Source organism: Antedon bifida, chromosome 3, assembly GCF_963402885.1.
Source record: "Antedon bifida chromosome 3, ecAntBifi1.1, whole genome shotgun sequence".
NCBI lineage: Eukaryota > Metazoa > Echinodermata > Crinoidea > Comatulida > Antedonidae > Antedon > Antedon bifida.
This window is the reverse complement of record NC_136228.1, coordinates 22,067,466-22,084,174: the sequence shown is the minus strand read 5'-3', so window position 1 is coordinate 22,084,174 and position 16,709 is coordinate 22,067,466.

Here is a 16,709-nt window from a genome sequence, read left to right as displayed (position 1 = left end):
TGTATACGACGACACGTCATCGGTAGTTGACTACCACCTATTTCTGGCAAGAAAAGCCGATGTAGAAGATGAGGTAGAAGATGGGGTGTTTGCGGAAGAGTACCTGAACCCTGTGCTGGATGCGGAGATTAAGAAAGAAACTACCGAACTTGAGTACAAAGAGATAATGAGAACAATTGAGAAGGTTTTCATAGAAGAATTTATATTCATTCTGAAGGACATGGTTTGAACGTTATAACTTTCACGGCTCAAGATATGAACAACTCCTAACATTTTTTCGACCAATTCTGGCATTGAAACTTATGGACAATAGCGCTACCCATTTTGAATGGGCGCTAAACTACTTTCATTTACGTTGTATAAATGTTGATGCGTTTGCTAAAGCCATAAAGTTGATTACAAATGATTCAGAACTTTTTAATAAGATTCTTTACCAATTGTAATTTGTACAAATTTAAAATAATATCTTAACACTTTTTTTAATTAATGTTACATTATATTTTTATATTTCTTATTTCTTTTCGGTAAATTTATTATTATTATGGTTGTAAATTATATTGAAATAGAATATGTGTTAAAATAAAGGTTGTGTTTTTTCTTTTAAAAGCAACAACAACGAAAATGAATTTGATCTTTGCGTGTTATTTAAGTATTTTATTTATTTTTTTTTAATTTTCATTAGGGTGAATGAGGGTAATGAGTATGGATGAGTACTTAAGAAAAGTATATTATTACGATCCTAAGCATCCTGATAGTTTTGGTGGTGTGGACCGACTTTATCAAAATGTAAAATACGATTTAAATATTACCAAGAGACAAGTTCAAGACTGACTGAGCAAGCAAGATACATATACATTACACAAATCCATTCAACGTAAATTCAAACGAAACCGGGTACTTGTAAGTGTTATTGATGAACAATGGGGAATGGATTTGGAAAAATAACGTGTATAAAATTTGATTCAGACAAACTGTTTGACTTTAAATTTCCAAAAATCAAAGGAAGTCAATTTTGAAATAGTTGGTAGCATGGTACAAGGAATCGGACTGGAAAAAATAACAACAACTAATCCTAACAAAATAACCCGTAAACCAAAATCTCACTCTCTACCATTCAAAAACAACATTTTTGATGTAGCGATTTTTTCAAGCGGTATTGTCATGAACGTATTGAAAAGAAAATAGTTTTATTGTCAATGATTTGTCAAGTGTTTTATTTTAATTTCAATTACTGTTGTATTGTATTTAGTTTTACCCGTTCATGTTGGCATGATCAATATTTGCTCAAACTCCATTTTATCGTTATGTTTGTAGTATTTTAGAGCTTCCCGATCATCGTAATAATGATATAACTAGAATTCGTAACCGTGTGTTAGATTCCACGCGTATTATATACATATTGTCTTACTTTAATTCCTTCTCTCGTTATTCACCCGATGTAGTTTGATCAAACAATTGTACCTGAGCCTGAAAGGTTAGTTGTTATGGTACAAGGAATCGGCCCGGAAAATAATTTGTTTTCTTTTCTGTTAAATTATTATTATGTTTGTGAATTGTGTATTGCAATAGATTTGTTTAATGAAATTAAATTAATTAGGCCTATGTTTTGACTTAATTTACTGTCAGTGTAAATTTGTAAAAGTAGTTTTCCTACTTTAATTCACGGTAAATTTATTTATCGACTTAATTTAATTTGTTTTCTTTTCTGTTGTTGTTAAATGTAATTGCAAACACACATAATAAATGATTGTGATTATAAATATTCTGTTTACTTCTTTTAATTTTAAACAGTACAATAGATCTGTAATGTAAAGTTATATTTTATATATAATAAGTAATATTACAAAAATAAACATACAAAATGTATAAAGCATAGATTAATTAAATTTAAATACAATTTCTTTATTTCAAAATGAATTTCATTTTCTACGCGTTTTCAATTTTAAATCTTTTAAGAAAGACACAATAGGTACTGCTAAAAAAATAAAACGCACACAAAAGAAAACAAATTTGAGACGCACGATATGTAACGACGGTTTCAATAAAAAGGCATATTATAAATGTAATTTTTACCAAATTTATAAAGTAAAGTGTTATTATTGAGAAATATACATTTTAGATAAATGATAACACATCTAAAATTAATTAGAGAGATCAATACAATATGGTGTTCATAATAATGTTTTGATGACTAGAGGAAACATCTGAAGACATTCAACAAAAAACAAGCGTTAACACCATACCAGTCACTAAGAATGCTACTACTCTGAAAAAAAAACAACATCTCCCTTCAAGCACAGAAACAAATTCTGAACGAAAATAAAAAATAAAAATAATTAGTAAACGAAACACGCGCATTATAAATAAAATGAATAATTTAAGAATATTTGTTAAAATACCCACGAACAAAAAAAAAAAAAAAAAAGAAACATACTAACCGATTTATCGTCATTACGAAGTTCAAATAACGAAAACTTTTCCTTGAAAATTCCACAAGAGACACGTTTTACATTTTCTAACTGCATTTCAGTGTCACATTGTTTCGCAACACATGTACATAAAACGAGTCCTGTCACAAATCTGCCGACATTTATTTTTTTATCGCTCATCATTTGTTCTAATACATAATACAGCGCTTCCGAAGAAATATCTTTACACAATTCTAACACATTAAAATTGTTTTCCAACTCTTTACAAGCACGAATAGTACTCTGGATGATGGGTGAATCCAAAACAATTAACCCCGTCAATTTATATTCAATGTATTCTAAAACTACTTCCTCTAAATCAACCATAACGCTCGACAAAACAAATGATAATGGATGTAATTACCAAGAAAGTTACAACTTAAAACATTTATTTTTGTTTTTAAAAAGAAGTTGTAACATAGAAACTAATTTTGTCAGGAAATGTGTTTTTATTATTTATGTGATTTATTTGTGTTTAGAAAGTTACAACATTAACATTTAATTTTGTCAAAAAAAAAATGTGAATATACGGAGCCGAATGTAATTTTTAATCCTTAGTATAGTGAGAGATTTTATATAAGAAAAAAAAAAAGAAAAAAAGAGCGAACGGAAACTAATGATTGCAGATTAGCCATATAGAAATGGATTGAAATTGGAAATCCACATGATCAAAGAAAAGAAACCATTGTTCCGACTGAAGCTAATGACAATTACAAAGGATGACACAGTTTGAATATAGTAATTACCGTAAAACATAATTAAATGTTGTCAAGATAGTTGTCAAAAATAAATAAAATATATTATACTGAATTTACTTTGTACATTAGGGTTGTTGTTCATTTATGATTGTGAAAAATATACATACGAATAAAACAGCTATATATATATATATATAAAAAAAAATAATGATTCAGTGTTATAATTTTATTTACCTGTCATTATGTTAAATAAAACATATTCTAAATTAAATTTATATCATGTTAGATATATTTTCAAGAACATTTGTTACATAAAAATAAATTTGTAAAGAAATTTGTTACATAAGATAAATTTGTTAAGAAGTTTATATTTGTTACATAAAAATAAATTTGTAAAGAAATTCGTTACATAAATTTATTTTTTACAAGAAGTTTGTAACAGAAAATTATTTTGCTAAGAATTAGTTGCATCAATTGATTTTATCAACCGTATGTAACATAAAGAATTATTTTGTTGAAAAAAATATTTTGTCATTCAGTCCATTTGTTCAATAGGCCTAGTTCGTTTAAGTTTTTAAGAATTATTTGTGTAATATTCTTGTGTATAAGAGAATTTATTTTTAACCTTTGTAATTATTTTGTAAATATCATTTATGCAATATTTTTGTGTGTAAATATTTGAATTTATTTATACTTTTTTGTATGGAAATAATTATACTAATATTAAATATCATTATTTGTTTATAAATTTATTTGTGATTATAGATTTATTCTTTATAAGTATGTCGATTAATTTCAGAATCAAAAACTTGTTACATAAGAAAAAAAAAAAAATGGTCATGAAATTCGTTAAATAAAAAATAATTTATCAAGAATCTTTTTACATAAATTTTATTTTATCATTAAATTTGTTACATAAAAATAATTTGTCAAGAATCTTTTTGCATAAAATTTATTAGGTGATCATTTAGAATAAAATGATCACCTATTGTTATTGTATGAAATCTTTATTGTTATTATTATTCTTCTTTCTGTACACTTTTGTTTAGCAATTATCTCAAAAAGTTGAATAACAATGATCACAACAATTTCACAATGTCTTTCAAATACTTTAACTTAGCCATAATAAGCTTTTCAGCGTGATCACTCAACCGTGACGTCATTAATACGCGATTTTGTGAAATCACACTATCAATCATATCTCCATAACTCTTTATCACATATCAATAAAATTCACTATACGTAAACTTCAGGTGAAGGATAAAAATATTAACAAATAAAAACTTACATTTTTCAAGGTCGTGCACGTGAAATTGCGCGTTAAAAATTTAAAAAGCTCCAAATTAAGTTTTGATCAATTTAGAGCATGAGTTAGGCCATTTGCGTGTTTCAAAAAATTACTGCGCAAAAATGCGTTTTTGCGTGCGCAATTCTTAAAATGCGTAAAAAATATGAATTTTTTTTACAAATCGTATTCTACTCACCATCCTTAGTACATTCACCAAATTTGAGTCTGTTCCGACTTAAAATAACGCTATACGAGCAGGTTAAAAATGACAAAATGCGCACATTAATTGTACAAAAGTGCTAAAAATGGTAAAAAATAAGGCCTTTTTAAAATTAATATAACTCTTCAGAATGCACGATGACCCCCAATTTTTTTAACTTATTCTGGAAGCCAATGAGTTGTAGATATAAATGTATATACACATTAGACGTACAAAATGGTATGACGTCATCATTTGGCCACATTAATTTTTAAAATAGGGTTTTTTCCCCTTTTGTAATGGACCACCATATTCAACAGAGCGCAACTCGCTTATCTGTGATCGATTTTCTTTAAATTTTTAATATATTCTACCTCAACCAATTATGTTACTTATGAGTTGCCAATATTTTCATTTGGATGATGTCATCACGTCTTAAAATTTAAATAACGGTGGTTACGTAATTTCACCTACAAGGTATACTTGAATACCTTACAGCTCTTCTGAATTAAAGTTGACCTTGATGTTTATAACTTATTATGAGAGCTGGTGAAATGTAGATATGAATTATTATAGAAATTAAGCCTATCGGATGTTGTGACGTTATCATATGGCCAGTTGAAGTTAAAAAGTAGTTTTTTCATCTCTTTCGTCAAAGTTATACAATTTTTAAAGAGCGCGCACCGCCCTTCTACGTGCCAAATTTTCTTCCAATTCTTATATTTTATTGCTCAATTCATTATCTTTCGATATTGTAATCCACAAGTTTATTTTGATAATGTCATCAGTGCCGAAAAATTAGAACATGATGTGTGTCCGTAATTTCACCAATGCTACACTGTATATAGATATACAGTATATACTGTACATAATGTATATGGCATATAATAGGCACAGCACTATAGTATAACCGTATAATAGGATGGCATACATCAACATTTTCTGATTGTATTTTAACATACGTGCATGTTTAAAAAATATTAATGTAAATAAAATTATAAAAATGATCACCTATAATTCGTCAAAGTGACGAATTAAATTCTAGTTTTGTCATTAAGTTTGTTACATAAAAAAAAAAAAAAAAATTGTTTCATGAATCTTGTTACATTTTTTAAATTTTTGTTTTCAACTACTTATATGAAAATTCAAGTTAAGAACGCAGTATAATGACAATGACTGGGCGTTTAGTAACACCTTTCACCGCGGTGATTAGCGGACAGACTTCCTCCGGTAACTCGGTATTTGTTAACATTGTCACAGGTGTTTCATGGTTGGAAGATAAATTAAATAATAGAAAGCGATGGGATAATATTAGACGGGGTTTTAATTTACAAAAAGAAGCGGCTGAAAGTCTTTTATCGAGGGCTGGGGTAGATGATGGTCCTTGTGGGATAACCCAGCTTAAGCGTTTTCAGGAAGCGTTACCAAATTATCAAATTATTGTTTCATTCCGTTTTTCCAAAAGATTGCATTGTAATTACGGGAACTGTTTTAACCAATCGTAATTGTCATTCTGGTAACTTTTTTTTGGTCCGTGATTCTAGAAACTTAAAAATGAGTACTAATAGATAAGTTCAACGTTCAAGTGATCATCTTACTTAAAAATATATAAATAAAAATAATTATAACTTAAACTAATAACTAACTACTGAACTAATTTACTTGAATTTAAAATCCTAAGAATAAGTAACAAAAAAAAAAAAAAAAAAAATTAACATCTAACGACAGAATTCATTTTTTTTAAAAACATGCACAGGTGTTTTCAGTTGTAAATTTGTTTAATTATGAACAGAGAAAAATAAATTTATTTATATCACCGCGATAACCACTTCTGTATTTATTTTATTTTATTGTCGCGGTGATATAAATAAATTTTAGCAAAATAATTTTCTGTTACAAACTTCTTGTAAAAAATAAATTTATGTAACGAATTTCTTTACAAATTTATTTTTATGTAACAAATATAAACTTCTTAACAAATTTATCTTATGTAACAAATTTCTTTACAAATTTATTTTTATGTAACAAATGTTCTTGAAAATATATCTAACATGATATAAATTTAATTTAGAATATGTTTTATTTAACATAATGACAGGTAAATAAAATTATAACACTGAATCATTATTTTTTTTTATATATATATATATATAGCTGTTTTATTCGTATGTATATTTTTCACAATCATAAATGAACAACAACCCTAATGTACAAAGTAAATTCAGTATAATATATTTTATTTATTTTTGACAACTATCTTGACAACATTTAATTATGTTTTACGGTAATTACTATATTCAAACTGTGTCATCCTTTGTAATTGTCATTAGCTTCAGTCGGAACAATGGTTTCTTTTCTTTGATCATGTGGATTTCCAATTTCAATCCATTTCTATATGGCTAATCTGCAATCATTAGTTTCCGTTCGCTCTTTTTTTCTTTTTTTTTTTCTTATATAAAATCTCTCACTATACTAAGGATTAAAAATTACATTCGGCTCCGTATATTCACATTTTTTTTTTGACAAAATTAAATGTTAATGTTGTAACTTTCTAAACACAAATAAATCACATAAATAATAAAAACACATTTCCTGACAAAATTAGTTTCTATGTTACAACTTCTTTTTAAAAACAAAAATAAATGTTTTAAGTTGTAACTTTCTTGGTAATTACATCCATTATCATTTGTTTTGTCGAGCGTTATGGTTGATTTAGAGGAAGTAGTTTTAGAATACATTGAATATAAATTGACGGGGTTAATTGTTTTGGATTCACCCATCATCCAGAGTACTATTCGTGCTTGTAAAGAGTTGGAAAACAATTTTAATGTGTTAGAATTGTGTAAAGATATTTCTTCGGAAGCGCTGTATTATGTATTAGAACAAATGATGAGCGATAAAAAAATAAATGTCGGCAGATTTGTGACAGGACTCGTTTTATGTACATGTGTTGCGAAACAATGTGACACTGAAATGCAGTTAGAAAATGTAAAACGTGTCTCTTGTGGAATTTTCAAGGAAAAGTTTTCGTTATTTGAACTTCGTAATGACGATAAATCGGTTAGTATGTTTCTTTTTTTTTTTTTTTTTTGTTCGTGGGTATTTTAACAAATATTCTTAAATTATTCATTTTATTTATAATGCGCGTGTTTCGTTTACTAATTATTTTTATTTTTTATTTTCGTTCAGAATTTGTTTCTGTGCTTGAAGGGAGATGTTGTTTTTTTTTCAGAGTAGTAGCATTCTTAGTGACTGGTATGGTGTTAACGCTTGTTTTTTGTTGAATGTCTTCAGATGTTTCCTCTAGTCATCAAAACATTATTATGAACACCATATTGTATTGATCTCTCTAATTAATTTTAGATGTGTTATCATTTATCTAAAATGTATATTTCTCAATAATAACACTTTACTTTATAAATTTGGTAAAAATTACATTTATAATATGCCTTTTTATTGAAACCGTCGTTACATATCGTGCGTCTCAAATTTGTTTTCTTTTGTGTGCGTTTTATTTTTTTAGCAGTACCTATTGTGTCTTTCTTAAAAGATTTAAAATTGAAAACGCGTAGAAAATGAAATTCATTTTGAAATAAAGAAATTGTATTTAAATTTAATTAATCTATGCTTTATACATTTTGTATGTTTATTTTTGTAATATTACTTATTATATATAAAATATAACTTTACATTACAGATCTATTGTACTGTTTAAAATTAAAAGAAGTAAACAGAATATTTATAATCACAATCATTTATTATGTGTGTTTGCAATTACATTTAACAACAACAGAAAAGAAAACAAATTAAATTAAGTCGATAAATAAATTTACCGTGAATTAAAGTAGGAAAACTACTTTTACAAATTTACACTGACAGTAAATTAAGTCAAAACATAGGCCTAATTAATTTAATTTCATTAAACAAATCTATTGCAATACACAATTCACAAACATAATAATAATTTAACAGAAAAGAAAACAAATTATTTTCCGGGCCGATTCCTTGTACCATAACAACTAACCTTTCAGGCTCAGGTACAATTGTTTGATCAAACTACATCGGGTGAATAACGAGAGAAGGAATTAAAGTAAGACAATATGTATATAATACGCGTGGAATCTAACACACGGTTACGAATTCTAGTTATATCATTATTACGATGATCGGGAAGCTCTAAAATACTACAAACATAACGATAAAATGGAGTTTGAGCAAATATTGATCATGCCAACATGAACGGGTAAAACTAAATACAATACAACAGTAATTGAAATTAAAATAAAACACTTGACAAATCATTGACAATAAAACTATTTTCTTTTCAATACGTTCATGACAATACCGCTTGAAAAAATCGCTACATCAAAAATGTTGTTTTTGAATGGTAGAGAGTGAGATTTTGGTTTACGGGTTATTTTGTTAGGATTAGTTGTTGTTATTTTTTCCAGTCCGATTCCTTGTACCATGCTACCAACTATTTCAAAATTGACTTCCTTTGATTTTTGGAAATTTAAAGTCAAACAGTTTGTCTGAATCAAATTTTATACACGTTATTTTTCCAAATCCATTCCCCATTGTTCATCAATAACACTTACAAGTACCCGGTTTCGTTTGAATTTACGTTGAATGGATTTGTGTAATGTATATGTATCTTGCTTGCTCAGTCAGTCTTGAACTTGTCTCTTGGTAATATTTAAATCGTATTTTACATTTTGATAAAGTCGGTCCACACCACCAAAACTATCAGGATGCTTAGGATCGTAATAATATACTTTTCTTAAGTACTCATCCATACTCATTACCCTCATTCACCCTAATGAAAATTAAAAAAAAATAAATAAAATACTTAAATAACACGCAAAGATCAAATTCATTTTCGTTGTTGTTGCTTTTAAAAGAAAAAACACAACCTTTATTTTAACACATATTCTATTTCAATATAATTTACAACCATAATAATAATAAATTTACCGAAAAGAAATAAGAAATATAAAAATATAATGTAACATTAATTAAAAAAAGTGTTAAGATATTATTTTAAATTTGTACAAATTACAATTGGTAAAGAATCTTATTAAAAAGTTCTGAATCATTTGTAATCAACTTTATGGCTTTAGCAAACGCATCAACATTTATACAACGTAAATGAAAGTAGTTTAGCGCCCATTCAAAATGGGTAGCGCTATTGTCCATAAGTTTCAATGCCAGAATTGGTCGAAAAAATGTTAGGAGTTGTTCATATCTTGAGCCGTGAAAGTTATAACGTTCAAACCATGTCCTTCAGAATGAATATAAATTCTTCTATGAAAACCTTCTCAATTGTTCTCATTATCTCTTTGTACTCAAGTTCGGTAGTTTCTTTCTTAATCTCCGCATCCAGCACAGGGTTCAGGTACTCTTCCGCAAACACCCCATCTTCTACCTCATCTTCTACATCGGCTTTTCTTGCCAGAAATAGGTGGTAGTCAACTACCGATGACGTGTCGTCGTATACAATCCTCTCCTCTTCAGAAATTATTCTCGATCTATAATGTTCGTCTTCTTCAGTATTAGATACATTATTGAAATCAACGTTCATTGGAGGTGGGGGTTGAATCGCCATTAAACACGTCATATCCCCCATCTCTTCCCTCATCTCTTCCTCCTCCTTTGCTGTAAAATAGGCACCAGTCATAGCTAGTATGTCTTTGTCTTCAAATTCTGAATCACTGCTTATATTATATAACATCTTCTTCGACATCAGAGTCCATAGTAAGATCAATTATTTCAATCACGGAACCCATAGTAACTAGTTGTTGGTTTTTGGTTGAATATGCTAAGTCTGTCAGGTTGTAGCGTTGTAGAATGAGGTAAAGATGACAAAATATTCGAGAGTTATATACATTCAAAGGATTACATTCGGCATTTACTGAATTTGTTTCAGTCAATTGTCATTGTTGTATTTCCTGTCGGAACATTGTGTCGAAGCGCCGTGTATCTTTTGTTTCATTAAGTAGCTTCCCCACACAGTCCATAGTAAGTTCAATCACGGAACCCATAGTAACTAGTTGTTGGTTTTTGGTTGAATATGCTAAGTCTGTCAGGCTGTAGCGTAAGTGGGTACTCCCATTTCCAAAATTGTTCAATTCAAGATCATCAATCCGTTCCGTTTTCCAAAAGATTACATTCGGCATTTACTAAATTTTTTTCAGCCAAAATGATGTTTTACTCCAGTATATATACACTAAGTTTATAGTAAGTAGCGTCCCTACTTAATTTTTGTTTTTGTTTTTGTTTTATTAATTTACCCCTCTTTTTGTTTTATTTTAAAAGGAAACAAAGAAATCTTTTCGTAAACGTAACCAATTTAAATGAAAATAAAACTAAACATTGGAAAACAAAAATCATCAAAAAAAATAGTGAAAGTAACATCATGACGTCACACATTAAACTTTAGTATGTCAAACACCCTGTGTTTCTTCCCTTTGTTAACAAATCCGGAAGATGGTTAATTACCTGTCGGTATAGTTCAATCAAGACATACTTATTATTTAACTTCATTCATTGTTATCTTTTTGTTTTAGTCATTGTTATAATATCCGGATCAAATAACTTATGTCTTTGGATTATGTCGGCATACATCAAGCAAATACCTCAATTAACTAGTTTTAATTAACCAGGTGCATCTTTATTAAATCCATGACTAATTCAAATCTTACAACAATCCTTTACTTCCTTTACCCAATGTTAACCATTGTATTATTATATCCGAAACATAACACCTATTGACTTCAACCATTGTAAACCAATTGTTCACTATATAACAATTCTAGTGAAATGATATACTCTATTGTCTTATACCATCCCCATTGTTAACCATTGTTATAATCACGACTGACTATACCGTATACCTCTCTACTGTTCTTCTTTTCGGGGAGGGGGATTTCTGGTTTGATCTGTATTACACTGGTCTTTAATGCAATATACCTTTCCTATTTATTTGATGTGATTGCTATTTTCACAAAACAATATTTGTTGTGATATGAGGATGTTTGTATTAGATGAGGATAGGTAAGGATGGTTGTCTTTATTACGTAATATTTTACCCTTTGACCCACATCACTCATATTCCAAGTCAATTGAATGCTTTACTACATTTTCACGTTTACAATGATTCTCTACCGACCATGTTTAAGTAGAACATCTATTAAGGGGACACTTTTAAGAACCAACAAATTTTCCCCTTAATAGGGGCTTCCCCCCGAAGTGAAGAATTCTACCATCAGTTATTTTAGCCCAATATATACACGTTTGCGGTACGACGTTAGTACGAAACGGTAATTAAAATTGCATAATCATATAGATACGCGGTCGATATTTATTAATGTTACTATACTATCGTATATTCTGCAGGCATGGGTTGAGTTGGAAGCCATCACAATACACAACAAGATGTCTCGTGCGTCACTGGATCATTTCATTTGGATCTTGGTCTTATGTACGTGGTCGATTTATTCATAAGATTGTTGTGGACAAAGTGTAACTCGAATTTCTCGCTTTAAAGTGGGCGGTTACAGATAAATTTAAAGATTACCTATACATGGCCTGTGGTACACGAGTGATGACTGATAGTAACCCTCTCACATATGTACTTTCTATTCACTACAAACCAGGTAAATTAAACATTGACGCCAATGCTCTGTCCTGCAGACCTCATGACATCAAACCCAACCGACAGTATGAAGAACAACAAGAATCTTGAGGCTAGGTTAAAAGGTAAAGCTGTGTTCTCGTGATACTGTATGATGAGCACTCTTTTCCTACAATATGGTGTATCCATCAACACTCCATCTGTCAATTCATCCGACACTATTCCACTTATATATTGATTGGACGAACATACAGCAGAAAGATCCAATCATCAACCAAGTCATAAATTATGTCAAAATGGGTAAGAAACCAGACTCCTCGATAGGGTTACCCGATGAATGACTTATTCTTAGAGAGTTTGGAAAGCTTCAACTTCGTAATGCTATTTTATACAGATGTACAACCAATCCAGCTATAAAGGGACTTCACAACGAATTAGGTCATCTTGGTGTTGAGCGAGCGCCGGCGTTGGCAAGAGACAGGCCCCGAATGAGTGCAGACATTGAAAGCTGGATTAGACATTGTGGTAGGTGCATAGCCAGGACAATACCCCAGAAGCTTGTACTTTAAATTTAGTACTCTTTTAGTATACCATATATAATATAAAAATGTAAAAATATATAAAGTTGAAATGTAATTAAAGTTGGAGTGTCCAGCACGTCCGATGGCAAGAGGTAAAAAGAAAGAAATCTCCCACATGATATAGAAATGCAGCACAGTTGGTATCCGGTTAGTAATACCTGCATTAATCAACTAACGCTAATGACTGGTCATTTGCCACCAAATGAAACTCTATTTAAACAATACTACGATCAAAGAAGAGAGGTGGGAGACTGAAATTAACCAGTTGAACTGCAATCTTCACCTTCTAACAAAGTAAGGTTTTTATTCTCAAAGGTTCCTTAAAGAGAATGAAAGAAAGATCACCACCACCGTAAAAATGGAAACTATATTGATCCAACAACAACGGTTCCACATTTTCTGCAGAATAGAGAGTAGCAATGACGTTGCACAGACTATCCACTGGAATGCCATTCAACAAGACCGCGAATCAGTTTGGTTGTGCAAAATCAATCGCTTGCATGGTCTACCATGAAGATTGTGTTTATTATACCACTTCAATTTATAATCAATAACATTGATAATTGACATCCAACTAACAGATGGGACAAACACGGTGGGTCTATCTTTGTGGGGAACCCACACGTCCATAGAGCTGGTCATGGACCAAAAGATACAAGCGAGTATCGTTTTGGTAACCGAATATAAAAATGTCAAGCGGATAGAGTCGACAACGTCAATGTCTGTAGAGGTATGTATAATAACATTAAGTTAAGTTTTATAATAAGCTTTGGACATTCCATTTACAAACAAAATTAAATGACTGCACTATATGTGACTGCCATTCAAAAATAATGCAATATAATTATTAAATTATCGGGTTTAATTTCACCATTCTTTGCAATTATTTTTTTTCATTTCTCCAAATATATATGTATATTCATTTCTTTCAGACATTTAACAATTACTATAGAATGACTTTATATTATATTTCGAATGATGAGACCCGAAAGAATCCGCCCCTGGTGACAGTGATACATCTAAATCCATGGGTCCTGTAGACAAACGAAAGTACATTGTCTTCGAATCTCAGCTGCTAGGTTTGTTTGGTACATGCACTGCTTGCCACTAACAGGGACCTGTGTTACAATTACACAAAGATGTAGGGTATGTGCAATATCGGAACGGACATATTATCGCCATCAAGAACAATATCTGCAGCCAAGTATTGTGAATGTTTGGAAACTTTAAGAATATCTAAAACTACAGTAATGACAAATGTTCTTTTTAGGTGGGGATACCAGAATGGAGAGTCCGGGGCATACAGCCAAATTCGGATCATAGATAGACATGTTGTGATTGTTGTATGTTACAACAGGAAAAAAAGGATGCAGCAACACAAATGGACAGGTTTAGGCTCTGAACAAGCCATCAAATTAGCCGAACCACCAGCATCCCAATAACAACATTTACAGAATTGCCAACAATAAACTTTTCACACAGCAATGACAAATCAAGTGTGGAATGTCACAGGAAAGGATAGAGGAAATTCATGCTAGAAGTATCCGACTTGAAGAAGATGTGAGTAAAATAAAAGTGGCACTAGTCATCATCTGCCTTAAGATTACAGGGAGAAGGTGTACTTTATAATCTAGATTTTTATGAAAATGTAGGAGTTGGAATTAAAACTTGAAATAAAGAATTGTAATTAAAACTTGAAATAAAGAGTTGTAATTAAAACTTCGAAAATTTCTGTGAAGGTCTGGAAGACCAGAATTGCAGAAAACTGATTTTGAAATTTAATTTTACACAACTTCCTTAAAGAGAATGAAGAAATGATCACCACCACCGTAACAATGGAAACTGGCAAGCAGATTAAAGAGAAAGGCACCACGGTCTAAGCGGATGGGATGAACATGTCACCAGTCAAACTTAGACAGAATAAATAATTACAATTACACAAAGATGTAGGGTGTGTCAGGAAAGGAGAGAGTGGTACAGGTCTCTATAGCTTTAAATCCATTGAGACCAACCATACTGTTTTTCACATGCAAAATTGACTTTGGACAACCTAATGCACAGATATTGCAATTAACATTAGACCTAGCATGTATGTTTATTTCACTTTGATAGTAAATACTCGTATTTTTCCTAGGCACCCTGTTATCTGCAATAATAGGCAATCGGGAAACAAAAAACCAAGGTTTTGGTAAAAAAAGAAAAGCACAAAGTTATGGTGACACCTCATGGACCAAAGGTAATCTGTTTGGCAAATCCTGAAATGGAACATGCGCCAACCATGGCCGAAAAGCAGGCGTTGGCAGATGCTGATCTTGGTGAAAAGGTTATGTCAATCAAGCATTCTAATATGTCACCATCCAAGCTGAAGGAAGTAATGATGGAGGTTTTTCCAAAGCTTACAGAAGGTGGTGGCTATGAGCTGCTTTCATGCTCCGGCAACAATAGGGTTTTAGTCCCAATAAGTACACAATTTTTTAACCATATATTTTATAAACTGTAAACAATGTTAAAGGGTTAAAAAAATATGAAATATAATTGTTTGTCCCTTAAACAATAAAAGTTTCATTTATTATAAGCGCGTGGTGAAGCAGAAAGAAGCTGTGGCGATATGACCCTGTGTTACAGAGTAGGAAATGATTATGCATTTGAACCGTACACTGTTCGTTCTGCAGATAGTACTTTAAAAAAAGAACATCAACAACAGGCTAAGCTGTAGCCACCAAGGCCTAGCAGGTTGGATACAACCGAATGGTGCCATTGTGGCAATTGTAGGCATATGCTGTAGGAATGTTGCTGTTGTCACGCGGCAGGTGAATTTACAAGGAAGAGAGTAAATGACCTGGAATGTATTGCATTAACAGAATGTTTTAAGAAAATTTGCCTAGACCAGGAAGTTTTAGAGGTTGTGTTTTCTTCTAGGAGGTTAACTGTTAGGCGAGAACTTTAATATTTTTATAGACTTACTGCAAGCTAATAAAGAGTGGAACAGAGGTAACTGCATACAGCATAAAGGCAACTGATGGTAGACTCGGTAGTGGAAAATGGAAAAAAAATAAAACATTCACAATTTATTTGAACATTTCTTATTATTAAATAACAATTTATGAACAATCCCAGAAGACGAATGATACGATTGAGGACTTCTTATTATCTACTTATTATTATCTTCCAGTCGTCGGAGTTGATCCTCCAGTCGTTGGAGTTGATCCTCCAGTCGTCGGAGTTGATCCTCCAGTCGTAGAAGTTGATCCTCCAGTCATCAGGAAATGATGGATGTGTTCAACAGAACACATTGGTTTTTTCGTTACACCAATTGTGGTTGATCTGCATGAATTCAACATCTAATAAATTCTGACCGTAATAAAAACTGTCAGAACGGAAATGCAAAGACTTGTTCAGTGAAAGATGTTAGCTTTGATGGAATTGGGTCTTTCCAGAAAATTGTCATTGAAAGATCACAGAGACAATCAATCTTTACAGTAACCCAAGCAAAACTGAATTTAGTCTTTTCAATAAAATGATGAAGCAGTTTTTAGAGGCTATTAGTATTAATAGTATCATCAATTTTTAAAATAATTTGAAATCGATATAACAGAGGAAAGAAGAGACAGGCAATGGAGAGACATACGAGGATGATGCTAAAAGCTATGACACATCGATGTATTCATTACCCATTGACTTGAGTTTCAAATCCCAGTTTCTAATGCCAAGTAACTACCGTATTTAATACGGTATTTTTTTAATAGCGTATATATATACGGTATATTTCTGGAAGCGGAAATGGCGGTCACAAAAAAATACCGTATTTTGTATACATATTTTCCCCACCAAATTTGTGGATA